Genomic DNA, 26,746 nt, shown 5'->3' with positions numbered 1-26,746 from the left:
AATCCCTAAGCCCCGGGGTCACAATTTCAGCAAAAATGTGACTTTTGGCAATTCACTCAAAAATGGTGCCAAAACCTTGAAAATGCTCCCCTGAAAGCTTTGGCGATGGAAACAGAAGTCTTTTTATCACAGGACAAGAAATCAGCCCTCAAAAACTTAACCGGCAGAAAATATTTTTTTGAACAATTTCAGCAAAAATCTGACTTTTGGCAATTCACTCTAAAATGGTGCCAAAAGCCTGAAAATGCTCTCCTGAAAGGTTTGGCACTCGAAACAGAAGGCTTTTTATCACAGGACAAGAAATCAGCCCTCAAAAACTTAACCGGCAGAAAATATTTTTTTGAAAAAATCCCTAAGCCCCGGGGTCACAATTTCAGCAAAAATCTGACTTTTGGCTATTCACTCAAAAGTGGTGCCAAAAGCTTGAAAATGCTCCCCTGAAAGCTTTGGCGATGGAAACAGAAGTCTTTTTATCAAAGGAAAATAAATCAGCCCTCAAAAACCTAAGCGGAAAAAAATATTTTTTTGAAAAAATCCCTAAGCCCCGGGGTCACAATTTCAGCAAAAATCTGACTTTTGGCAATTCACTCAAAAATGGTGCCAAAAGCTTGAAAATGCTCCCCTGAAAGGTTTGGCACTCGAAACAGAAGGCTTTTTATCACAGGACAAGAAATCAGCCCTCAAAAACTTAACCGGCAGAAAATATTTTTTTGAAAAAATCCCTAAGCCCCGGGGTCACAATTTCAGCAAAAATCTGACTTTTGGCAATTCACTCAAAAATGGTGCCGAAAGCCTGAAAATGCTCTCCTGAAGGGTTTGGCACTCGAAACAGAAGGCTTTTTATCACAGGACAATAAATCAGCCCTCAAAAACCTAAGCGGCAGAAAATATTTTTTTGAAAAAAATCCCTAAGCCCCGGGGTCACAATTTCAGCAAAAATCTGACTTTTGGCAATTCACTCAAAAATGGTGCCAAAAGCTTGAAAATGCTCCCCTGAAAGCTTTGGCGATGGAAACAGAAGTCTTTTTATCACAGGACAAGAAATCAGCCCTCAAAAACTTAACCGGCAGAAAATATTTTTTTGAACAATTTCAGCAAAAATCTGACTTTTGGCAATTCACTCTAAAATGGTGCCAAAAGCCTGAAAATGCTCTCCTGAAAGGTTTGGCACTCGAAACAGAAGGCTTTTTATCACAGGACAAGAAATCAGCCCTCAAAAACTTAACCGGCAGAAAATATTTTTTTGAAAAAATCCCTAAGCCCCGGGGTCACAATTTCAGCAAAAATCTGACTTTTGGCTATTCACTCAAAAGTGGTGCCAAAAGCTTGAAAATGCTCCCCTGAAAGCTTTGGCGATGGAAACAGAAGTCTTTTTATCAAAGGAAAATAAATCAGCCCTCAAAAACCTAAGCGGAAAAAAATATTTTTTTGAAAAAATCCCTAAGCCCCGGGGTCACAATTTCAGCAAAAATCTGACTTTTGGCAATTCACTCAAAAATGGTGCCAAAAGCTTGAAAATGCTCCCCTGAAAGGTTTGGCACTCGAAACAGAAGGCTTTTTATCACAGGACAAGAAATCAGCCCTCAAAAACTTAACCGGCAGAAAATATTTTTTTGAAAAAATCCCTAAGCCCCGGGGTCACAATTTCAGCAAAAATCTGACTTTTGGCAATTCACTCAAAAATGGTGCCGAAAGCCTGAAAATGCTCTCCTGAAGGGTTTGGCACTCGAAACAGAAGGCTTTTTATCACAGGACAATAAATCAGCCCTCAAAAACCTAAGCGGCAGAAAATATTTTTTTGAAAAAAATCCCTAAGCCCCGGGGTCACAATTTCAGCAAAAATCTGACTTTTGGCAATTCACTCAAAAATGGTGCCAAAAGCTTGAAAATGCTCCCCTGAAAGCTTTGGCGATGGAAACAGAAGTCTTTTTATCACAGGACAAGAAATCAGCCCTCAAAAACTTAACCGGCAGAAAATATTTTTTTGAACAATTTCAGCAAAAATCTGACTTTTGGCAATTCACTCTAAAATGGTGCCAAAAGCCTGAAAATGCTCTCCTGAAAGGTTTGGCACTCGAAACAGAAGGCTTTTTATCACAGGACAAGAAATCAGTCCTCAAAAACTTAACCGGCAGAAAATATTTTTTTGAAAAAATCCCTAAGCCCCGAGGTCACAATTTCAGCAAAAATCTGACTTTTGGCAATTCACTCAAAAATGGTGCCAAAAGCTTGAAAATGCTCCCCTGAAACCTTTGGCGATGGAAACAGAAGTCTTTTTATCACAGGACAAGAAATCAGCCCTCAAAAACTTAACCGGCAGAAAATATTTTTTTGACCAATTTCAGCAAAAATCTGACTTTTGGCAATTCATTCAAAAATGGTGCCGAAAGCCTGAAAATGCTCTCCTGAAAGGTTTGGCACTCGAAACAGAAGGCTTTTTATCACAGGACAAGAAATCAGCCCTCAGAAACCTAACCGGCAGAAAATATTTTTTTGAAAAAATCCCTAAGCCCCGGGGTCACAATTTCAGCAAAAATCTGACTTTTGGCAATTCACTCAAAAATGGTGCCAAAAGCTTGAAAATGCTCTTCTGAAAGGTTTGGCACTTGAAACAGAAGGCTTTTTATCACAGCACAAGAAATCAGCCCTCAAAAACTTAACCGGCAGAAAATATTTTTTTGAAATATCCCTAAGCCCCGGGGTCACAATTTCAGCTAAAATCTGACTTTTGGCAATTCACTCAAAAATGGTGCCGAAAGCCTGAAAATGCTCTCCTGAAGGGTTTGGCACTCGAAACAGAAGGCTTTTTATCACAGGACAATAAATCAGCCCTCAAAAACCTAAGCGGCAGAAAATATTTTTTTGAAAAAAATCCCTAAGCCCCGGGGTCACAATTTCAGCAAAAATCTGACTTTTGGCAATTCACTCAAAAATGGTGCCAAAAGCTTGAAAATGCTCCCCTGAAAGCTTTGGCGATGGAAACAGAAGTCTTTTTATCACAGGACAAGAAATCAGCCCTCAAAAACTTAACCGGCAGAAAATATTTTTTTGAAAAAATCCCTAAGCCCCGGGGTCACAATTTCAGCAAAAATCTGACTTCTGCCAATTCACTCAAAAATGGTACCAAAAGCCTGAAAATGCTCTCCTGAAAGGTTTGGCACTCGAAACAGAAGGCTTTTTATCACAGGACAATAAATCAGCCCTCAAAAACCTAAGCGGCAGAAAATATTTTTTTGAAAAAAATCCCTAAGCCCCGGGGTCACAATTTCAGCAAAAATCTGACTTCTGCCAATTCACTCAAAAATGGTACCAAAAGCCTGAAAATGCTCTCCTGAAAGGTTTGGCACTCGAAACAGAAGGCTTTTTATCACAGGACAATAAATCAGCCCTCAAAAACCTAAGCGGCAGAAAATATTTTTTTGAAAAAAATCCCTAAGCCCCGGGGTCACAATTTCAGCAAAAATCTGACTTTTGGCAATTCACTCAAAAATGGTGCCAAGAGCTTGAAAATGCTCCCCTGAAAGCTTTGGCGATGGAAACAGAAGTCTTTTTATCACAGGACAAGAAATCAGCCCTCAAAAACTTAACCGGCAGAAAATATTTTTTTGAACAATTTCAGCAAAAATCTGACTTTTGGCAATTCACTCTAAAATGGTGCCAAAAGCCTGAAAATGCTCTCCTGAAAGGTTTGGCACTCGAAACAGAAGGCTTTTTATCACAGGACAAGAAATCAGTCCTCAAAAACTTAACCGGCAGAAAATATTTTTTTGAAAAAATCCCTAAGCCCCGAGGTCACAATTTCAGCAAAAATCTGACTTTTGGCAATTCACTCAAAAATGGTGCCAAAAGCTTGAAAATGCTCCCCTGAAACCTTTGGCGATGGAAACAGAAGTCTTTTTATCACAGGACAAGAAATCAGCCCTCAAAAACTTAACCGGCAGAAAATATTTTTTTGACCAATATCAGCAAAAATCTGACTTTTGGCAATTCATTCAAAAATGGTGCCAAAAGCCTGAAAATGCTCTCCTGAAAGGTTTGGCACTCGAAACAGAAGGCTTTTTATCACAGGACAAGAAATCAGCCCTCAAAAACTTAACCGGTAGAAAATATTTTTTTGAAAAAATCCCTAAGCCCCGGGGTCACAATTTCAGCAAAAATCTGACTTTTGGCAATTCACTCAAAAATGGTGCCGAAAGCCTGAAAATGCTCTCCTGAAAGGTTTGGCACTCGAAACAGAAGGCTTTTTATCACAGGACAAGAAATCAGCCCTCAGAAACCTAACCGGCAGAAAATATTTTTTTGAAAAAATCCCTAAGCCCCGGGGTCACAATTTCAGAAAAAATCTGACTTTTGGCAATTCACTCAAAAATGGTGCCAAAAGCTTGAAAATGCTCTTCTGAAAGGTTTGGCACTTGAAACAGAAGGCTTTTTATCACAGCACAAGAAATCAGCCCTCAAAAACTTAACCGGCAGAAAATATTTTTTTGAAAAAATCCCTAAGCCCCGGGGTCACAATTTCAGCAAAAATCTGACTTTTGGCAATTCACTCAAAAATGGTGCCGAAAGCCTGAAAATGCTCTCCTGAAGGGTTTGGCACTCGAAACAGAAGGCTTTTTATCACAGGACAAGAAATCAGCCCTCAAAAACCTAAGCGGCAGAAAATATTTTTTTGAAAAAAATCCCTAAGCCCCGGGGTCACAATTTCAGCAAAAATCTGACTTTTGGCAATTCACTCAAAAATGGTGCCAAGAGCTTGAAAATGCTCCCCTGAAAGCTTTGGCGATGGAAACTGAAGTCTTTTTATCACAGGACAAGAAATCAGCCCTCAAAAACTTAACCGGCAGAAAATATTTTTTTGAACAATTTCAGCAAAAATCTGACTTTTGGCAATTCACTCTAAAATGGTGCCAAAAGCCTGAAAATGCTCTCCTGAAAGGTTTGGCACTCGAAACAGAAGTCTTTTTATCAAAGGAAAATAAATCAGCCCTCAAAAACCTAAACGGCAGAAAATATTTTTTTGATAAAATCCCTAAGCCCCGGGGTCACAATTTCAGCAAAAATCTGACTTTTGGCAATTCACTCAAAAATGTTGCCGAAAGCCTGAAAATGCTCTCCTGAAAGGTTTGGCACTCGAAACAGAAGGCTTTTTATCACAGGACAAGAAATCAGCCCTCAAAAACCTAACCGGCAGAAAATATTTTTTTGAAAAAATCCCTAAGCCCCGGGGTCACAATTTCAGCAAAAATCTGACTTTTGGCAATTCACTCAAAAATGGTGCCAAAAGCTTGAAAATGCTCTTCTGAAAGGTTTGGCACTTAAAACAGAAGGCTTTTTATCACAGCACAAGAAATCAGCCCTCAAAAACTTAACCGGCAGAAAATATTTTTTTGAAAAAATCCCTAAGCCCCGGGGTCAGAATTTCAGCAAAAATCTGACTTTTGGCAATTCACTCAAAAATGGTGCCGAAAGCCTGAAAATGCTCTCCTGAAGGGTTTGGCACTCGAAACAGAAGGCTTTTTATCACAGGACAAGAAATCAGCCCTCAAAAACCTAAGCGGCAGAAAATATTTTTTTGAAAAAAATCCCTAAGCCCCGGGGTCACAATTTCAGCAAAAATCTGACTTTTGGCAATTCACTCAAAAATGGTGCCAAGAGCTTGAAAATGCTCCCCTGAAAGCTTTGGAGATGGAAACAGAAGTCTTTTTATCACAGGACAAGAAATCAGCCCTCAAAAACTTAACCGGCAGAAAATATTTTTTTGAACAATTTCAGCAAAAATCTGACTTTTGGCAATTCACTCTAAAATGGTGCCAAAAGCCTGAAAATGCTCTCCTGAAAGGTTTGGCACTCGAAACAGAAGTCTTTTTATCAAAGGAAAATAAATCAGCCCTCAAAAACCTAAACGGCAGAAAATATTTTTTTGATAAAATCCCTAAGCCCCGGGGTCACAATTTCAGCAAAAATCTGACTTTTGGCAATTCACTCAAAAATGTTGCCGAAAGCCTGAAAATGCTCTCCTGAAAGGTTTGGCACTCGAAACAGAAGGCTTTTTATCACAGGACAAGAAATCAGCCCTCAAAAACCTAACCGGCAGAAAATATTTTTTTGAAAAAATCCCTAAGCCCCGGGGTCACAATTTCAGCAAAAATCTGACTTTTGGCAATTCACTCAAAAATGGTGCCAAAAGCTTGAAAATGCTCTTCTGAAAGGTTTGGCACTTAAAACAGAAGGCTTTTTATCACAGCACAAGAAATCAGCCCTCAAAAACTTAACCGGCAGAAAATATTTTTTTGAAAAAATCCCTAAGCCCCGGGGTCAGAATTTCAGCAAAAATCTGACTTTTGGCAATTCACTCAAAAATGGTGCCGAAAGCCTGAAAATGCTCTCCTGAAGGGTTTGGCACTCGAAACAGAAGGCTTTTTATCACAGGACAAGAAATCAGCCCTCAAAAACCTAAGCGGCAGAAAATATTTTTTTGAAAAAAATCCCTAAGCCCCGGGGTCACAATTTCAGCAAAAATCTGACTTTTGGCAATTCACTCAAAAATGGTGCCAAGAGCTTGAAAATGCTCCCCTGAAAGCTTTGGAGATGGAAACAGAAGTCTTTTTATCACAGGACAAGAAATCAGCCCTCAAAAACTTAACCGGCAGAAAATATTTTTTTGAACAATTTCAGCAAAAATCTGACTTTTGGCAATTCACTCTAAAATGGTGCCAAAAGCCTGAAAATGCTCTCCTGAAAGGTTTGGCACTCGAAACAGAAGGCTTTTTATCACAGGACAAGAAATCAGTCCTCAAAAACTTAACCGGCAGAAAATATTTTTTTGAAAAAATCCCTAAGCCCCGAGGTCACAATTTCAGCAAAAATCTGACTTTTGGCAATTCACTCAAAAATGGTGCCAAAAGCTTGAAAATGCTCCCCTGAAACCTTTGGCGATGGAAACAGAAGTCTTTTTATCACAGCACAAGAAATCAGCCCTCAGAAACCTAACCGGCAGAAAATATTTTTTGGAAAAAATCCCTAAGCCCCGGGGTCACAATTTCAGCAAAAATCTGACCTCTGCCAATTCACTCAAAAATGGTGCCAAAAGCTTGAAAATGCTCTTCTGAAAGGTTTGGCACTTGAAACAGAAGGCTTTTTATCACAGCACAAGAAATCAGCCCTCAAAAACTTAACCGGCAGAAAATATTTTTTTGAAAAAATCCCTAAGCCCCGGGGTCACAATTTCAGCAAAAATCTGACTTTTGGCAATTCACTCAAAAATGGTGCCGAAAGCCTGAAAATGCTCTCCTGAAGGGTTTGGCACTCGAAACAGAAGGCTTTTTATCACAGGACAAGAAATCAGCCCTCAAAAACCTAAGCGGCAGAAAATATTTTTTTGAAAAAAATCCCTAAGCCCCGGGGTCACAATTTCAGCAAAAATCTGACTTTTGGCAATTCACTCAAAAATGGTGCCAAGAGCTTGAAAATGCTCCCCTGAAACCTTTGGCGATGGAAACAGAAGTCTTTTTATCACAGGACAAGAAATCAGCCCTCAAAAACTTAACCGGCAGAAAATATTTTTTTGACCAATTTCAGCAAAAATCTGACTTTTGGCAATTCATTCAAAAATGGTGCCAAAAGCCTGAAAATGCTCTCCTGAAAGGTTTGGCACTCGAAACAGAAGTCTTTTTATCACAGGACAAGAAATCAGCCCTCAGAAACTTAACCGGCAGAAAATATTTTTTTGAAAAAATCCCTAAGCCCCGGGGTCACAATTTCAGCAAAAATCTGACTTTTGGCAATTCACTCAAAAATGGTGCCAAAAGCTTGAAAATGCTCTTCTGAAAGGTTTGGCACTTGAAACAGAAGGCTTTTTATCACAGCACAAGAAATCAGCCCTCAAAAACTTAACCGGCAGAAAATATTTTTTTGAAAAAATCCCTAAGCCCCGGGGTCACAATTTCAGCAAAAATCTGACTTTTGGCAATTCACTCAAAAATGGTGCCGAAAGCCTGAAAATGCTCTCCTGAAGGGTTTGGCACTCGAAACAGAAGGCTTTTTATCACAGGACAAGAAATCAGCCCTCAAAAACCTAAGCGGCAGAAAATATTTTTTTGAAAAAAATCCCTAAGCCCCGGGGTCACAATTTCAGCAAAAATCTGACTTTTGGCAATTCACTCAAAAATGGTGCCAAGAGCTTGAAAATGCTCCCCTGAAAGCTTTGGCGATGGAAACAGAAGTCTTTTTATCACAGGACAAGAAATCAGCCCTCAAAAACTTAACCGGCAGAAAATATTTTTTTGAACAATTTCAGCAAAAATCTGACTTTTGGCAATTCACTCAAAAATGGTGCCAAAAGCCTGAAAATGCTCTGCTGAAAGGTTTGGCACTCGAAACAGAAGGCTTTTTATCACAGGACAAGAAATCAGTCCTCAAAAACTTAACCGGCAGAAAATATTTTTTTGAAAAAATCCCTAAGCCCCGGGGTCACAATTTCAGCAAAAATCTGACTTTTGGCTATTCACTCAAAAGTGGTGCCAAAAGCTTGAAAATGCTCCCCTGAAAGCTTTGGCGATGGAAACAGAAGTCTTTTTATCAAAGGAAAATAAATCAGCCCTCAAAAACCTAAGCGGCAGAAAATATTTTTTTGAAAAAATCCCTAAGCCCCGGGGTCACAATTTCAGCAAAAATCTGACTTTTGGCAATTCACTCAAAAATGGTGCCAAAAGCTTGAAAATGCTCCCCTGAAAGCTTTGGCACTCGAAACAGAAGTCTTTTTATCACAGCACAAGAAATCAGCCCTCAAAAACTTAACCGGAAGAAAATATTTTTTTGAAAAAATCCCTAAGCCCCGGGGTCACAATTTCAGCAAAAATCTGACTTTTGGCAATTCACTCAAAAATGGTGCCAAGAGCTTGAAAATGCTCCCCTGAAAGCTTTGGCGATGGAAACAGAAGTCTTTTTATCACAGCACAAGAAATCAGCCCTCAAAAACTTAACCGGCAGAAAATATTTTTTTGAACAATTTCAGCAAAAATCTGACTTTTGGCAATTCACTCAAAAGTGGTGCCAAAAGCTTGAAAATGCTCCCCTGAAAGGTTTGGCACTCGAAACAGAAGGCTTTTTATCACAGGAAAATAAATCAGCCCTCAAAAACCTAAGCGGCAGAAAATATTTTTTTGAAAAAATCCCTAAGCCCCGGGGTCACAATTTCAGCAAAAATCTGACTTTTGGCTATTCACTCAAAAATGGTGCCAAAAGCCTGAAAATGCTCTCCTGAAAGGTTTGGCACTCGAAACAGAAGGCTTTTTATCACAGGACAAGAAATCAGCCCTCAAAAACCTAACCGGCAGAAAATATTTTTTTGAAAAAATCCCTAAGCCGCGGGGTCACAATTTCAGCAAAAATCTGACTTTTGGCAATTCGCTCAAAAATGGTGCCAAAAACTTGAAAATGCTCCCCTGAAAGCTTTGGCGATGGAAACAGAAGTCTTTTTATCACAGCACAAGAAATCAGCCCTCAAAAACTTAACCGGCAGAAAATATTTTTTTGAACAATTTCAGCAAAAATCTAACTTTTGGCAATTCACTCAAAAATGGTGCCAAAAGCCTGAAAATGCTCTCCTGAAAGGTTTGGCACTCGAAACAGAAGTCTTTTTATCAAAGGAAAATAAATCAGCCCTCAAAAACCTAAACGGCAGAAAATATTTTTTTGATAAAATCCCTAAGCCCCGGGGTCACAATTTCAGCAAAAATCTGACTTTTGGCAATTCACTCAAAAATGGTGCCAAAAGCTTGAAAATGCTCTCCTGAAAGGTTTGGCACTCGAAACAGAAGGCTTTTTATCACAGGACAAGAAATCAGCCCTCAAAAACGTAACCGGCAGAAAATATTTTTTGGAAAAAATCCCTAAGCCCCGGGGTCACAATTTCAGCAAAAATCTGACTTTTGGCAATTCACTCAAAAATGGTGCCAAAAGCTTGAAAATGCTCTTCTGAAAGGTTTGGCACTTGAAACAGAAGGCTTTTTATCACAGCACAAGAAATCAGCCCTCAAAAACTTAACCGGCAGAAAATATTTTTTTGAAAAAATCCCTAAGCCCCGGGGTCACAATTTCAGCAAAAATCTGACTTTTGGCAATTCACTCAAAAATGGTGCCGAAAGCCTGAAAATGCTCTCCTGAAGGGTTTGGCACTCGAAACAGAAGGCTTTTTATCAAAGGACAAGAAATCAGCCCTCAAAAACCTAAGCGGCAGAAAATATTTTTTTGAAAAAAATCCCTAAGCCCCGGGGTCACAATTTCAGCAAAAATCTGACTTTTGGCAATTCACTCAAAAATGGTGCCAAGAGCTTGAAAATGCTCCCCTGAAAGCTTTGGCGATGGAAACAGAAGTCTTTTTATCACAGGACAAGAAATCAGCCCTCAAAAACTTAACCGGCAGAAAATATTTTTTTGACCAATTTCAGCAAAAATCTGACTTTTGGCAATTCATTCAAAAATGGTGCCAAAAGCCTGAAAATGCTCTCCTGAAAGGTTTGGCACTCGAAACAGAAGGCTTTTTATCACAGGACAAGAAATCAGCCCTCAAAAACTTAACCGGCAGAAAATATTTTTTTGAAAAAATCCCTAAGCCCCGGGGTCACAATTTCAGCAAAAATCTGACTTTTGGCAATTCACTCAAAAATGTTGCCGAAAGCCTGAAAATGCTCTCCTGAAAGGTTTGGCACTCGAAACAGAAGGCTTTTTATCACAGGACAAGAAATCAGCCCTCAGAAACCTAACCGGCAGAAAATATTTTTTTGAAAAAATCCCTAAGCCCCGGGGTCACAATTTCAGCAAAAATCTGACTTTTGGCAATTCACTCAAAAATGGTGCCAAAAGCTTGAAAATGCTCTTCTGAAAGGTTTGGCACTTGAAACAGAAGGCTTTTTATCACAGCACAAGAAATCAGCCCTCAAAAACTTAACCGGCAGAAAATATTTTTTTGAAAAAATCCCTAAGCCCCGGGGTCACAATTTCAGCAAAAATCTGACTTTTGGCAATTCACTCAAAAATGGTGCCGAAAGCCTGAAAATGCTCTCCTGAAGGGTTTGGCACTCGAAACAGAAGGCTTTTTATCACAGGACAAGAAATCAGCCCTCAAAAACCTAAGCGGCAGAAAATATTTTTTTGAAAAAATCCCTAAGCCCCGGGGTCACAATTTCAGCAAAAATCTGACTTTTGGCAATTCACTCAAAAATGGTGCCGAAAGCCTGAAAATGCTCTCCTGAAAGGTTTGGCACTCGAAACAGAAGGCTTTTTATCACAGGACAAGAAATCAGCCCTCAGAAACCTAACCGGCAGAAAATATTTTTTGGAAAAAATCCCTAAGCCCCGGGGTCACAATTTCAGCAAAAATCTGACTTTTGGCAATTCACTCAAAAATGGTGCCAAAAGCTTGAAAATGCTCTTCTGAAAGGTTTGGCACTTGAAACAGAAGGCTTTTTATCACAGCACAAGAAATCAGCCCTCAAAAACTTAACCGGCAGAAAATATTTTTTTGAAAAAATCCCTAAGCCCCGGGGTCACAATTTCAGCAAAAATCTGACTTTTGGCAATTCACTCAAAAATGGTGCCGAAAGCCTGAAAATGCTCTCCTGAAGGGTTTGGCACTCGAAACAGAAGGCTTTTTATCACAGGACAAGAAATCAGCCCTCAAAAACCTAAGCGGCAGAAAATATTTTTTTGAAAAAAATCCCTAAGCCCCGGGGTCACAATTTCAGCAAAAATCTGACTTTTGGCAATTCACTCAAAAATGGTGCCAAGAGCTTGAAAATGCTCCCCTGAAAGCTTTGGCGATGGAAACAGAAGTCTTTTTATCACAGGACAAGAAATCAGCCCTCAAAAACTTAACCGGCAGAAAATATTTTTTTGAACAATTTCAGCAAAAATCTGACTTTTGGCAATTCACTCAAAAATGGTGCCAAAAGCCTGAAAATGCTCTCCTGAAAGGTTTGGCACTCGAAACAGAAGGCTTTTTATCACAGGACAAGAAATCAGTCCTCAAAAACTTAACCGGCAGAAAATATTTTTTTGAAAAAATCCCTAAGCCCCGGGGTCACAATTTCAGCAAAAATCTGACTTTTGGCTATTCACTCAAAAGTGGTGCCAAAAGCTTGAAAATGCTCCCCTGAAAGCTTTGGCGATGGAAACAGAAGTCTTTTTATCAAAGGAAAATAAATCAGCCCTCAAAAACCTAAGCGGCAGAAAATATTTTTTTGAAAAAATCCCTAAGCCCCGGGGTCAGAATTTCAGCAAAAATCTGACTTTTGGCTATTCACTCAAAAATGGTGCCAAAAGCCTGAAAATGCTCTCCTGAAAGGTTTGGCACTCGAAACAGAAGGCTTTTTATCACAGGACAAGAAATCAGCCCTCAAAAACCTAACCGACAGAAAATATTTTTTTGAAAAAATCCCTAAGCCCCGGGGTCACAATTTCAGCAAAAATCTGACTTTTGGCAATTCACTCAAAAATGGTGCCAAAAGCTTGAAAATGCTCTCCTGAAAGGTTTGGCACTTGAAACAGAAGGCTTTTATCACAGGACAAGAAATCAGCCCTCAAAAACTTAACCGGCAGAAAATATTTTTTTGAAAAAATCCCTAAGCCCCGGGGTCACAATTTCAGCAAAAATCTGACTTTTGGCAATTCACTCAAAAATGGTGCCAAAAGCTTGAAAATGCTCCCCTGAAAGCTTTGGCGATGGAAACAGAAGTCTTTTTATCACAGGACAAGAAATCAGCCCTCAAAAACTTAACCGGCAGAAAATATTTTTTTGAACAATTTCAGCAAAAATCTGACTTTTGGCAATTCACTCAAAAATGGTGCCAAAAGCCTGAAAATGCTCTCCTGAAAGGTTTGGCACTCGAAACAGAAGTCTTTTTATCAAAGGAAAATAAATCAGCCCTCAAAAACCTAAGCGGCAGAAAATATTTTTTTGAAAAAATCCCTAAGCCCCGGGGTCACAATTTCAGCAAAAATCTGACTTTTGGCAATTCACTCAAAAATGGTGCCGAAAGCCTGAAAATGCTCTCCTGAAAGGTTTGGCACTCGAAACAGAAGGCTTTTTATCACAGGACAAGAAATCAGCCCTCAAAAACCTAACCGGCAGAAAATATTTTTTTGAAAAAATCCCTAAGCCCCGGGGTCACAATTTCAGCAAAAATCTGACTTTTGGCTATTCACTCAAAAGTGGTGCCAAAAGCTTGAAAATGCTCCCCTGAAAGCTTTGGCGATGGAAACAGAAGTCTTTTTATCAAAGGAAAATAAATCAGCCCTCAAAAACTTAACCGGCAGAAAATATTTTTTTGAACAATTTCAGCAAAAATCTAACTTTTGGCAATTCACTCAAAAATGGTGCCAAAAGCCTGAAAATGCTCTCCTGAAAGGTTTGGCACTCGAAACAGAAGTCTTTTTATCAAAGGAAAATAAATCAGCCCTCAAAAACCTAAACGGCAGAAAATATTTTTTTGATAAAATCCCTAAGCCCCGGGGTCACAATTTCAGCAAAAATCTGACTTTTGGCAATTCACTCAAAAATGGTGCCAAAAGCTTGAAAATGCTCTTCTGAAAGGTTTGGCACTCGAAACAGAAGTCTTTTTATCAAAGGAAAATAAATCAGCCCTCAAAAACCTAAACGGCAGAAAATATTTTTTTGATAAAATCCCTAAGCCCCGGGGTCACAATTTCAGCAAAAATCTGACTTTTGGCAATTCACTCAAAAATGGTGCCAAAAGCTTGAAAATGCTCTTCTGAAAGGTTTGGCACTTGAAACAGAAGGCTTTTTATCACAGCACAAGAAATCAGCCCTCAAAAACTTAACCGGCAGAAAATATTTTTTTGAAAAAATCCCTAAGCCCCGGGGTCACAATTTCAGCAAAAATCTGACTTTTGGCAATTCACTCAAAAATGGTGCCGAAAGCCTGAAAATGCTCTCCTGAAGGGTTTGGCACTCGAAACAGAAGGCTTTTTATCACAGGACAAGAAATCAGCCCTCAAAAACCTAAGCGGCAGAAAATATTTTTTTGAAAAAAATCCCTAAGCCCCGGGGTCACAATTTCAGCAAAAATCTGACTTTTGGCAATTCACTCAAAAATGGTGCCAAGAGCTTGAAAATGCTCCCCTGAAAGCTTTGGCGATGGAAACAGAAGTCTTTTTATCACAGGACAAGAAATCAGCCCTCAAAAACTTAACCGGCAGAAAATATTTTTTTGAACAATTTCAGCAAAAATCTGACTTTTGGCAATTCACTCTAAAATGGTGCCAAAAGCCTGAAAATGCTCTCCTGAAAGGTTTGGCACTCGAAACAGAAGTCTTTTTATCAAAGGAAAATAAATCAGCCCTCAAAAACCTAAACGGCAGAAAATATTTTTTTGATAAAATCCCTAAGCCCCGGGGTCACAATTTCAGCAAAAATCTGACTTTTGGCAATTCACTCAAAAATGGTGCCGAAAGCCTGAAAATGCTCTCCTTAAAGGTTTGGCACTCGAAACAGAAGGCTTTTTATCACAGGACAAGAAATCAGCCCTCAAAAACCTAACCGGCAGAAAATATTTTTTTGAAAAAATCCCTAAGCCCCGGGGTCACAATTTCAGCAAAAATCTGACTTTTGGCAATTCACTCAAAAATGGTGCCAAAAGCTTGAAAATGCTCTTCTGAAAGGTTTGGCACGTGAAACAGAAGGCTGTTTATCACAGCACAAGAAATCAGCCCTCAAAAACTTAACCGGCAGAAAATATTCTTTTGAAAAAATCCCTAAGCCCCGGGGTCACAATTTCAGCAAAAATCTGACTTTTGGCAATTCACTCAAAAATGGTGCCGAAAGCCTGAAAATGCTCTCCTGAAGGGTTTGGCACTCGAAACAGAATCCTTTTTATCACAGGACAAGAAATCAGCCCTCAAAAACCTAAGCGGCAGAAAACATTTTTTTGAAAAAAATCCCTAAGCCCCGGGGTCACAATTTCAGCAAAAATCTGACTTTTGGCAATTCACTCAAAAATGGTGCCAAGAGCTTGAAAATGCTCCCCTGAAAGCTTTGGCGATGGAAACAGAAGTCTTTTTATCACAGGACAAGAAATCAGCCCTCAAAAACTTAACCGGCAGAAAATATTTTTTTGAACAATTTCAGCAAAAATCTGACTTTTGGCAATTCACTCAAAAATGGTGCCAAAAGCCTGAAAATGCTCTCCTGAAAGGTTTGGCACTCGAAACAGAAGTCTTTTTATCAAAGGAAAATAAATCAGCCCTCAAAAACCTAAGCGGCAGAAAATATTTTTTTGAAAAAATCCCTAAGCCCCGGGGTCAGAATTTCAGCAAAAATCTGACTTTTGGCTATTCACTCAAAAATGGTGCCAAAAGCCTGAAAATGCTCTCCTGAAAGGTTTGGCACTCGAAACAGAAGGCTTTTTATCACAGGACAAGAAATCAGCCCTCAAAAACCTAACCGACAGAAAATATTTTTTGGAAAAAATCCCTAAGCCCCGGGGTCACAATTTCAGCAAAAATCTGACTTTTGGCAATTCACTCAAAAATGGTGCCAAAAGCTTGAAAATGCTCTCCTGAAAGGTTTGGCACTTGAAACAGAAGGCTTTTATCACAGGACAAGAAATCAGCCCTCAAAAACTTAACCGGCAGAAAATATTTTTTTGAAAAAATCCCTAAGCCCCGGGGTCACAATTTCAGCAAAAATCTGACTTTTGGCAATTCACTCAAAAATGGTGCCAAAAGCTTGAAAATGCTCCCCTGAAAGCTTTGGCGATGGAAACAGAAGTCTTTTTATCACAGGACAAGAAATCAGCCCTCAAAAACTTAACCGGCAGAAAATATTTTTTTGAACAATTTCAGCAAAAATCTGACTTTTGGCAATTCACTCAAAAATGGTGCCAAAAGCCTGAAAATGCTCTCCTGAAAGGTTTGGCACTCGAAACAGAAGTCTTTTTATCAAAGGAAAATAAATCAGCCCTCAAAAACCTAAGCGGCAGAAAATATTTTTTTGAAAAAATCCCTAAGCCCCGGGGTCACAATTTCAGCAAAAATCTGACTTTTGGCAATTCACTCAAAAATGGTGCCGAAAGCCTGAAAATGCTCTCCTGAAAGGTTTGGCACTCGAAACAGAAGGCTTTTTATCACAGGACAAGAAATCAGCCCTCAAAAACCTAACCGGCAGAAAATATTTTTTTGAAAAAATCCCTAAGCCCCGGGGGTCACAATTTCAGCAAAAATCTGACTTTTGGCTATTCACTCAAAAGTGGTGCCAAAAGCTTGAAAATGCTCCCCTGAAAGCTTTGGCGATGGAAACAGAAGTCTTTTTATCAAAGGAAAATAAATCAGCCCTCAAAAACTTAACCGGCAGAAAATATTTTTTTGAACAATTTCAGCAAAAATCTAACTTTTGGCAATTCACTCAAAAATGGTGCCAAAAGCCTGAAAATGCTCTCCTGAAAGGTTTGGCACTCGAAACAGAAGTCTTTTTATCAAAGGAAAATAAATCAGCCCTCAAAAACCTAAACGGCAGAAAATATTTTTTTGATAAAATCCCTAAGCCCCGGGGTCACAATTTCAGCAAAAATCTGACTTTTGGCAATTCACTCAAAAATGGTGCCAAAAGCTTGAAAATGCTCTCCTGAAAGGTTTGGCACTCGAAACAGAAGGCTTTTTATCACAGGACAAGAAATCAGCCCTCAAAAACCTAACCGGCAGAAAATATTTTTTGGAAAAAATCCCTAAGCCCCGGGGTCACAATTTCAGCAAAAATCTGACTTTTGGCAATTCACTCAAAAATGGTGCCAAAAGCTTGAAAATGCTCTTCTGAAAGGTTTGGCACTTGAAACAGAAGGCTTTTTATCACAGCACAAGAAATCAGCCCTCAAAAACTTAACCGGCAGAAAATATTTTTTTGAAAAAATCCCTAAGCCCCGGGGTCACGATTTCAGCAAAAATCTGACTTTTGGCAATTCACTCAAAAATGGTGCCGAAAGCCTGAAAATGCTCTCCTGAAGGGTTTGGCACTCGAAACAGAAGGCTTTTTATCACAGGACAAGAAATCAGCCCTCAAAAACCTAAGCGGCAGAAAATATTTTTTTGAAAAAAATCCCTAAGCCCCGGGGTCACAATTTCAGCAAAAATCTGACTTTTGGCAATTCACTCAAAAATGGTGCCAAGAGCTTGAAAATGCTCCCCTGAAAGCTTTGGCGATGGAAACAGAAGTCTTTTTATCACAGGACAAGAAATCAGCCCTCAAAAACTTAACCGGCAGAAAATATTTTTTTGAACAATTTCAGCAAAAATCTGACTTTTGGCAATTCACTCAAAAATGGTGCCAAAAGCCTGAAAATGCTCTCCTGAAAGGTTTGGCACTCGAAACAGAAGTCTTTTTATCAAAGGAAAATAAATCAGCCCTCAAAAACCTAAGCGGCAGAAAATATTTTTTTGAAAAAATCCCTAAGCCCCGGGGTCAGAATTTCAGCAAAAATCTGACTTTTGGCTATTCACTCAAAAATGGTGCCAAAAGCCTGAAAATGCTCTCCTGAAAGGTTTGGCACTCGAAACAGAAGGCTTTTTATCACAGGACAAGAAATCAGCCCTCAAAAACCTAACCGACAGAAAATATTTTTTGGAAAAAATCCCTAAGCCCCGGGGTCACAATTTCAGCAAAAATCTGACTTTTGGCAATTCACTCAAAAATGGTGCCAAAAGCTTGAAAATGCTCTCCTGAAAGGTTTGGCACTTGAAACAGAAGGCTTTTATCACAGGACAAGAAATCAGCCCTCAAAAACTTAACCGGCAGAAAATATTTTTTTGAAAAAATCCCTAAGCCCCGGGGTCACAATTTCAGCAAAAATCTGACTTTTGGCAATTCACTCAAAAATGGTGCCAAAAGCTTGAAAATGCTCCCCTGAAAGCTTTGGCGATGGAAACAGAAGTCTTTTTATCACAGGACAAGAAATCAGCCCTCAAAAACTTAACCGGCAGAAAATATTTTTTTGAACAATTTCAGCAAAAATCTGACTTTTGGCAATTCACTCAAAAATGGTGCCAAAAGCCTGAAAATGCTCTCCTGAAAGGTTTGGCACTCGAAACAGAAGTCTTTTTATCAAAGGAAAATAAATCAGCCCTCAAAAACCTAAGCGGCAGAAAATATTTTTTTGAAAAAATCCCTAAGCCCCGGGGTCACAATTTCAGCAAAAATCTGACTTTTGGCAATTCACTCAAAAATGGTGCCGAAAGCCTGAAAATGCTCTCCTGAAAGGTTTGGCACTCGAAACAGAAGGCTTTTTATCACAGGACAAGAAATCAGCCCTCAAAAACCTAACCGGCAGAAAATATTTTTTTGAAAAAATCCCTAAGCCCCGGGGGTCACAATTTCAGCAAAAATCTGACTTTTGGCTATTCACTCAAAAGTGGTGCCAAAAGCTTGAAAATGCTCCCCTGAAAGCTTTGGCGATGGAAACAGAAGTCTTTTTATCAAAGGAAAATAAATCAGCCCTCAAAAACTTAACCGGCAGAAAATATTTTTTTGAACAATTTCAGCAAAAATCTAACTTTTGGCAATTCACTCAAAAATGGTGCCAAAAGCCTGAAAATGCTCTCCTGAAAGGTTTGGCACTCGAAACAGAAGTCTTTTTATCAAAGGAAAATAAATCAGCCCTCAAAAACCTAAACGGCAGAAAATATTTTTTTGATAAAATCCCTAAGCCCCGGGGTCACAATTTCAGCAAAAATCTGACTTTTGGCAATTCACTCAAAAATGGTGCCAAAAGCTTGAAAATGCTCTCCTGAAAGGTTTGGCACTCGAAACAGAAGGCTTTTTATCACAGGACAAGAAATCAGCCCTCAAAAACCTAACCGGCAGAAAATATTTTTTGGAAAAAATCCCTAAGCCCCGGGGTCACAATTTCAGCAAAAATCTGACTTTTGGCAATTCACTCAAAAATGGTGCCAAAAGCTTGAAAATGCTCTTCTGAAAGGTTTGGCACTTGAAACAGAAGGCTTTTTATCACAGCACAAGAAATCAGCCCTCAAAAACTTAACCGGCAGAAAATATTTTTTTGAAAAAATCCCTAAGCCCCGGGGTCACGATTTCAGCAAAAATCTGACTTTTGGCAATTCACTCAAAAATGGTGCCGAAAGCCTGAAAATGCTCTCCTGAAGGGTTTGGCACTCGAAACAGAAGGCTTTTTATCACAGGACAAGAAATCAGCCCTCAAAAACCTAAGCGGCAGAAAATATTTTTTTGAAAAAAATCCCTAAGCCCCGGGGTCACAATTTCAGCAAAAATCTGACTTTTGGCAATTCACTCAAAAATGGTGCCAAGAGCTTGAAAATGCTCCCCTGAAAGCTTTGGCGATGGAAACAGAAGTCTTTTTATCACAGGACAAGAAATCAGCCCTCAAAAACTTAACCGGCAGAAAATATTTTTTTGAACAATTTCAGCAAAAATCTGACTTTTGGCAATTCACTCTAAAATGGTGCCAAAAGCTTGAAAATGCTCTCCTGAAAGGTTTGGCACTCGAAACAGAAGGCTTTTTATCACAGGACAAGAAATCAGTCCTCAAAAACTTAACCGGCAGAAAATATTTTTTTGAAAAAATCCCTAAGCCCCGAGGTCACAATTTCAGCAAAAAACTGACTTTTGGCAATTCACTCAAAAATGGTGCCAAAAGCTTGAAAATGCTCCCCTGAAACCTTTGGCGATGGAAACAGAAGTCTTTTTATCACAGGAGAAGAAATCAGCCCTCAAAAACTTAACCGGCAGAAAATATTTTTTTGACCAATTTCAGCAAAAATCTGACTTTTGGCAATTCATTCAAAAATGGTGCCAAAAGCCTGAAAATGCTCTCCTGAAAGGTTTGGCACTCGAAACAGAAGTCTTTTTATCAAAGGAAAATAAATCAGCCCTCAAAAACCTAAACGGCAGAAAATATTTTTTTGATAAAATCCCTAAGCCCCGGGGTCACAATTTCAGCAAAAATCTGACTTTTGGCAATTCACTCAAAAATGGTGCCAAAAGCCTGAAAATGCTCTCCTGAAAGGTTTAGCACTCGAAACAGAAGGCTTTTTATCACAGGACAAGAAATCAGCCCTCAAAAACCTAACCGGCAGAAAATATTTTTTTGAAAAAATCCCTAAGCCCCGGGGTCACAATTTCAGCAAAAATTTGACTTTTGGCAATTCACTCAAAAATGGTGCCAAAAGCTTGAAAATGCTCTTCTGAAAGGTTTGGCACGTGAAACAGAAGGCTGTTTATCACAGCACAAGAAATCAGCCCTCAAAAACTTAACCGGCAGAAAATATTTTTTTGAAAAAATCCCTAAGGCCCGGGGTCACAATTTCAGCAAAAATCTGACTTTTGGCAATTCACTCAAAAATGGTGCCGAAAGCCTGAAAATGCTCTCCTGAAGGGTTTGGCACTCGAAACAGAATCCTTTTTATCACAGGACAAGAAATCAGCCCTCAAAAACCTAAGCGGCAGAAAACATTTTTTTGAAAAAAATCCCTAAGCCCCGGGGTCACAATTTCAGCAAAAATCTGACTTTTGGCAATTCACTCAAAAATGGTGCCAAGAGCTTGAAAATGCTCCCCTGAAACCTTTGGCGATGGAAACAGAAGTCTTTTTATCAAAGGAAAATAAATCAGCCCTCAAAAACCTAAGCGGCAGAAAATATTTTTTTGAAAAAATCCCTAAGCCCCGGGGTCACAATTTCAGCAAAAATCTGACTTTTGGCAATTCACTCAAAAATGGTGCCGAAAGCCTGAAAATGCTCTCCTGAAGGGTTTGGCACTCGAAACAGAATCCTTTTTATCACAGGACAAGAAATCAGCCCTCAAAAACTTAACCGGCAGAAAATATTTTTTTGACCAATTTCAGCAAAAATCTGACTTTTGGCAATTCATTCAAAAATGGTGCCAAAAGCCTGAAAATGCTCTCCTGAAAGGTTTGGCACTCGAAACATAAGTCTTTTTATCACAGGACAAGAAATCAGCCCTCAGAAACTTAACCGGCAGAAAATATTTTTTTGAAAAAATCCCTAAGCCCCGGGGTCACAATTTCAGCAAAAATCTGACTTTTGGCAATTCACTCAAAAATGGTGCCAAAAGCTTGAAAATGCTCTTCTGAAAGGTTTGGCACTTGAAACAGAAGGCTTTTTATCACAGCACAAGAAATCAGCCCTCAAAAACTTAACCGGCAGAAAATATTTTTTTGAAAAAATCCCTAAGCCCCGGGGTCACAATTTCAGCAAAAATCTGACTTTTGGCAATTCACTCAAAAATGGTGCCAAAAGCTTGAAAATGCTCCCCTGAAAGCTTTGGCGATGGAAACAGAAGTCTTTTTATCAAAGGAAAATAAATCAGCCCTCAAAAACCTAAGCGGCAGAAAATATTTTTTTGAAAAAATCCCTAAGCCCCGGGGTCACAATTTCAGCAAAAATCTGACTTTTGGCAATTCACTCAAAAATGGTGCCAAAAGCTTGAAAATGCTCCCCTGAAAGCTTTGGCACTCGAAACAGAAGTCTTTTTATCACAGCACAAGAAATCAGCCCTCAAAAACTTAACCGGAAGAAAATATTTTTTTGAAAAAATCCCTAAGCCCCGGGGTCACAATTTCAGCAAAAATCTGACTTTTGGCAATTCACTCAAAAATGGTGCCAAGAGCTTGAAAATGCTCCCCTGAAAGCTTTGGCGATGGAAACAGAAGTCTTTTTATCACAGCACAAGAAATCAGCCCTCAAAAACTTAACCGGCAGAAAATATTTTTTTGAACAATTTCAGCAAAAATCTGACTTTTGGCAATTCACTCAAAAGTGGTGCCAAAAGCTTGAAAATGCTCCCCTGAAAGGTTTGGCACTCGAAACAGAAGGCTTTTTATCACAGGAAAATAAATCAGCCCTCAAAAACCTAAGCGGCAGAAAATATTTTTTTGAAAAAATCCCTAAGCCCCGGGGTCACAATTTCAGCAAAAATCTGACTTTTGGCTATTCACTCAAAAATGGTGCCAAAAGCCTGAAAATGTTCTTCTGAAAGGTTTGGCACTCGAAACAGAAGGCTTTTTATCACAGGACAAGAAATCAGCCCTCAAAAACCTAACCGGCAGAAAATATTTTTTTGAAAAAATCCCTAAGCCCCGGGGTCACAATTTCAGCAAAAATCTGACTTTTGGCAATTCACTCAAAAATGGTGCCAAAAACTTGAAAATGCTCCCCTGAAAGCTTTGGCGATGGAAACAGAAGTCTTTTTATCACAGCACAAGAAATCAGCCCTCAAAAACTTAACCGGCAGAAAATATTTTTTTGAACAATTTCAGCAAAAATCTAACTTTTGGCAATTCACTCAAAAATGGTGCCAAAAGCCTGAAAATGCTCTCCTGAAAGGTTTGGCACTCAGAAGTCTTTTTATCAAAGGAAAATAAATCAGCCCTCAAAAACCTAAACGGCAGAAAATATTTTTTTGATAAAATCCCTAAGCCCCGGGGTCACAATTTCAGCAAAAATCTGACTTTTGGCAATTCACTCAAAAATGGTGCCAAAAGCTTGAAAATGCTCTCCTGAAAGGTTTGGCACTCGAAACAGAAGGCTTTTTATCACAGGACAAGAAATCAGCCCTCAAAAACCTAACCGACAGAAAATATTTTTTGGAAAAAATCCCTAAGCCCCGGGGTCACAATTTCAGCAAAAATCTGACTTTTGGCAATTCACTCAAAAATGGTGCCAAAAGCTTGAAAATGCTCTTCTGAAAGGTTTGGCACTTGAAACAGAAGGCTTTTTATCACAGCACAAGAAATCAGCCCTCAAAAACTTAACCGGCAGAAAATATTTTTTTGAAAAAATCCCTAAGCCCCGGGGTCACAATTTCAGCAAAAATCTGACTTTTGGCAATTCACTCAAAAATGGTGCCGAAAGCCTGAAAATGCTCTCCTGAAGGGTTTGGCACTCGAAACAGAAGGCTTTTTATCACAGGACAAGAAATCAGCCCTCAAAAACCTAAGCGGCAGAAAATATTTTTTTGAAAAAAATCCCTAAGCCCCGGGGTCACAATTTCAGCAAAAATCTGACTTTTGGCAATTCACTCAAAAATGGTGCCAAGAGCTTGAAAATGCTCCCCTGAAAGCTTTGGCGATGGAAACAGAAGTCTTTTTATCACAGGACAAGAAATCAGCCCTCAAAAACTTAACCGGCAGAAAATATTTTTTTGACCAATTTCAGCAAAAATCTGACTTTTGGCAATTCATTCAAAAATGGTGCCAAAAGCCTGAAAATGCTCTCCTGAAAGGTTTGGCACTCGAAACAGAAGTCTTTTTATCACAGGACAAGAAATCAGCCCTCAGAAACTTAACCGGCAGAAAATATTTTTTTGAAAAAATCCCTAAGCCCCGGGGACACAATTTCAGCAAAAATCTGACTTTTGGCAATTCACTCAAAAATGGTGCCAAAAGCTTGAAAATGCTCTTCTGAAAGGTTTGGCACTTGAAACAGAAGGCTTTTTATCACAGCACAAGAAATCAGCCCTCAAAAACTTAACCGGCAGAAAATATTTTTTTGAAAAAATCCCTAAGCCCCGGGGTCACAATTTCAGCAAAAATCTGACTTTTGGCAATTCACTCAAAAATGGTGCCGAAAGCCTGAAAATGCTCTCCTGAAGGGTTTGGCACTCGAAACAGAAGGCTTTTTATCACAGGACAAGAAATCAGCCCTCAAAAACCTAAGCGGCAGAAAATATTTTTTTGAAAAAAATCCCTAAGCCCCGGGGTCACAATTTCAGCAAAAATCTGACTTTTGGCAATTCACTCAAAAATGGTGCCAAGAGCTTGAAAATGCTCCCCTGAAAGCTTTGGCGATGGAAACAGAAGTCTTTTTATCACAGGACAAGAAATCAGCCCTCAAAAACTTAACCGGCAGAAAATATTTTTTTGAACAATTTCAGCAAAAATCTGACTTTTGGCAATTCACTCAAAAATGGTGCCAAAAGCCTGAAAATGCTCTGCTGAAAGGTTTGGCACTCGAAACAGAAGGCTTTTTATCACAGGACAAGAAATCAGTCCTCAAAAACTTAACCGGCAGAAAATATTTTTTTGAAAAAATCCCTAAGCCCCGGGGTCACAATTTCAGCAAAAATCTGACTTTTGGCTATTCACTCAAAAGTGGTGCCAAAAGCTTGAAAATGCTCCCCTGAAAGCTTTGGCGATGGAAACAGAAGTCTTTTTATCAAAGGAAAATAAATCAGCCCTCAAAAACCTAAGCGGCAGAAAATATTTTTTTGAAAAAATCCCTAAGCCCCGGGGTCACAATTTCAGCAAAAATCTGACTTTTGGCAATTCACTCAAAAATGGTGCCAAAAGCTTGAAAATGCTCCCCTGAAAGCTTTGGCACTCGAAACAGAAGTCTTTTTATCACAGCACAAGAAATCAGCCCTCAAAAACTTAACCGGAAGAAAATATTTTTTTGAAAAAATCCCTAAGCCCCGGGGTCACAATTTCAGCAAAAATCTGACTTTTGGCAATTCACTCAAAAATGGTGCCAAGAGCTTGAAAATGCTCCCCTGAAAGCTTTGGCGATGGAAACAGAAGTCTTTTTATCACAGCACAAGAAATCAGCCCTCAAAAACTTAACCGGCAGAAAATATTTTTTTGAACAATTTCAGCAAAAATCTGACTTTTGGCAATTCACTCAAAAGTGGTGCCAAAAGCTTGAAAATGCTCCCCTGAAAGGTTTGGCACTCGAAACAGAAGGCTTTTTATCACAGGAAAATAAATCAGCCCTCAAAAACCTAAGCGGCAGAAAATATTTTTTTGAAAAAATCCCTAAGCCCCGGGGTCACAATTTCAGCAAAAATCTGACTTTTGGCTATTCACTCAAAAATGGTGCCAAAAGCCTGAAAATGCTCTCCTGAAAGGTTTGGCACTCGAAACAGAAGGCTTTTTATCACAGGACAAGAAATCAGCCCTCAAAAACCTAAACGGCAGAAAATATTTTTTTGAAAAAATCCCTAAGCCCCGGGGTCACAATTTCAGCAAAAATCTGACTTTTGGCAATTCACTCAAAAATGGTGCCAAAAACTTGAAAATGCTCCCGTGAAAGCTTTGGCGATGGAAACAGAAGTCTTTTTATCACAGCACAAGAAATCAGCCCTCAAAAACTTAACCGGCAGAAAATATTTTTTTGAACAATTTCAGCAAAAATCTAACTTTTGGCAATTCACTCAAAAATGGTGCCAAAAGCCTGAAAATGCTCTCCTGAAAGGTTTGGCACTCGAAACAGAAGTCTTTTTATCAAAGGAAAATAAATCAGCCCTCAAAAACCTAAACGGCAGAAAATATTTTTTTGATAAAATCCCTAAGCCCCGGGGTCACAATTTCAGCAAAAATCTGACTTTTGGCAATTCACTCAAAAATGGTGCCAAAAGCTTGAAAATGCTCTCCTGAAAGGTTTGGCACTCGAAACAGAAGGCTTTTTATCACAGGACAAGAAATCAGCCCTCAAAAACCTAACCGGCAGAAAATATTTTTTGGAAAAAATCCCTAAGCCCCGGGGTCACAATTTCAGCAAAAATCTGACTTTTGGCAATTCACTCAAAAATGGTGCCAAAAGCTTGAAAATGCTCTTCTGAAAGGTTTGGCACTTGAAACAGAAGGCTTTTTATCACAGCACAAGAAATCAGCCCTCAAAAACTTAACCGGCAGAAAATATTTTTTTGAAAAAATCCCTAAGCCCCGGGGTCACAATTTCAGCAAAAATCTGACTTTTGGCAATTCACTCAAAAATGGTGCCGAAAGCCTGAAAATGCTCTCCTGAAGGGTTTGGCACTCGAAACAGAAGGCTTTTTATCACAGGACAAGAAATCAGCCCTCAAAAACCTAAGCGGCAGAAAATATTTTTTTGAAAAAAATCCCTAAGCCCCGGGGTCACAATTTCAGCAAAAATCTGACTTTTGGCAATTCACTCAAAAATGGTGCCAAGAGCTTGAAAATGCTCCCCTGAAAGCTTTGGCGATGGAAACAGAAGTCTTTTTATCACAGGACAAGAAATCAGCCCTCAAAAACTTAACCGGCAGAAAATATTTTTTTGAACAATTTCAGCAAAAATCTGACTTTTGGCAATTCACTCTAAAATGGTGCCAAAAGCCTGAAAATGCTCTCCTGAAAGGTTTGGCACTCGAAACAGAAGGCTTTTTATCACAGGACAAGAAATCAGCCCTCAAAAACTTAACCGGCAGAAAATATTTTTTTGAACAATTTCAGCAAAAATCTGACTTTTGGCAATTCACTCAAAAGTGGTGCCAAAAGCTTGAAAATGCTCCCCTGAAAGGTTTGGCACTCGAAACAGAAGGCTTTTTATCACAGGAAAATAAATCAGCCCTCAAAAACCTAAGCGGCAGAAAATATTTTTTTGAAAAAATCCCTAAGCCCCGGGGTCACAATTTCAGCAAAAATCTGACTTTTGGCTATTCACTCAAAAATGGTGCCAAAAGCCTGAAAATGTTCTCCTGAAAGGTTTGGCACTCGAAACAGAAGGCTTTTTATCACAGGACAAGAAATCAGCCCTCAAAAACCTAACCGGCAGAAAATATTTTTTTGAAAAAATCCCTAAGCCCCGGGGTCACAATTTCAGCAAAAATCTGACTTTTGGCAATTCACTCAAAAATGGTGCCAAAAACTTGAAAATGCTCCCCTGAAAGCTTTGGCGATGGAAACAGAAGTCTTTTTATCACAGCACAAGAAATCAGCCCTCAAAAACTT

The sequence above is a fragment of the Podarcis liolepis genome (assembly GCF_965112155.1).
Source record: "Podarcis liolepis genome assembly, contig: HAP1_SCAFFOLD_36, whole genome shotgun sequence".
NCBI lineage: Eukaryota > Metazoa > Chordata > Lepidosauria > Squamata > Lacertidae > Podarcis > Podarcis liolepis.
This window is presented reverse-complemented; position numbering follows the sequence as displayed.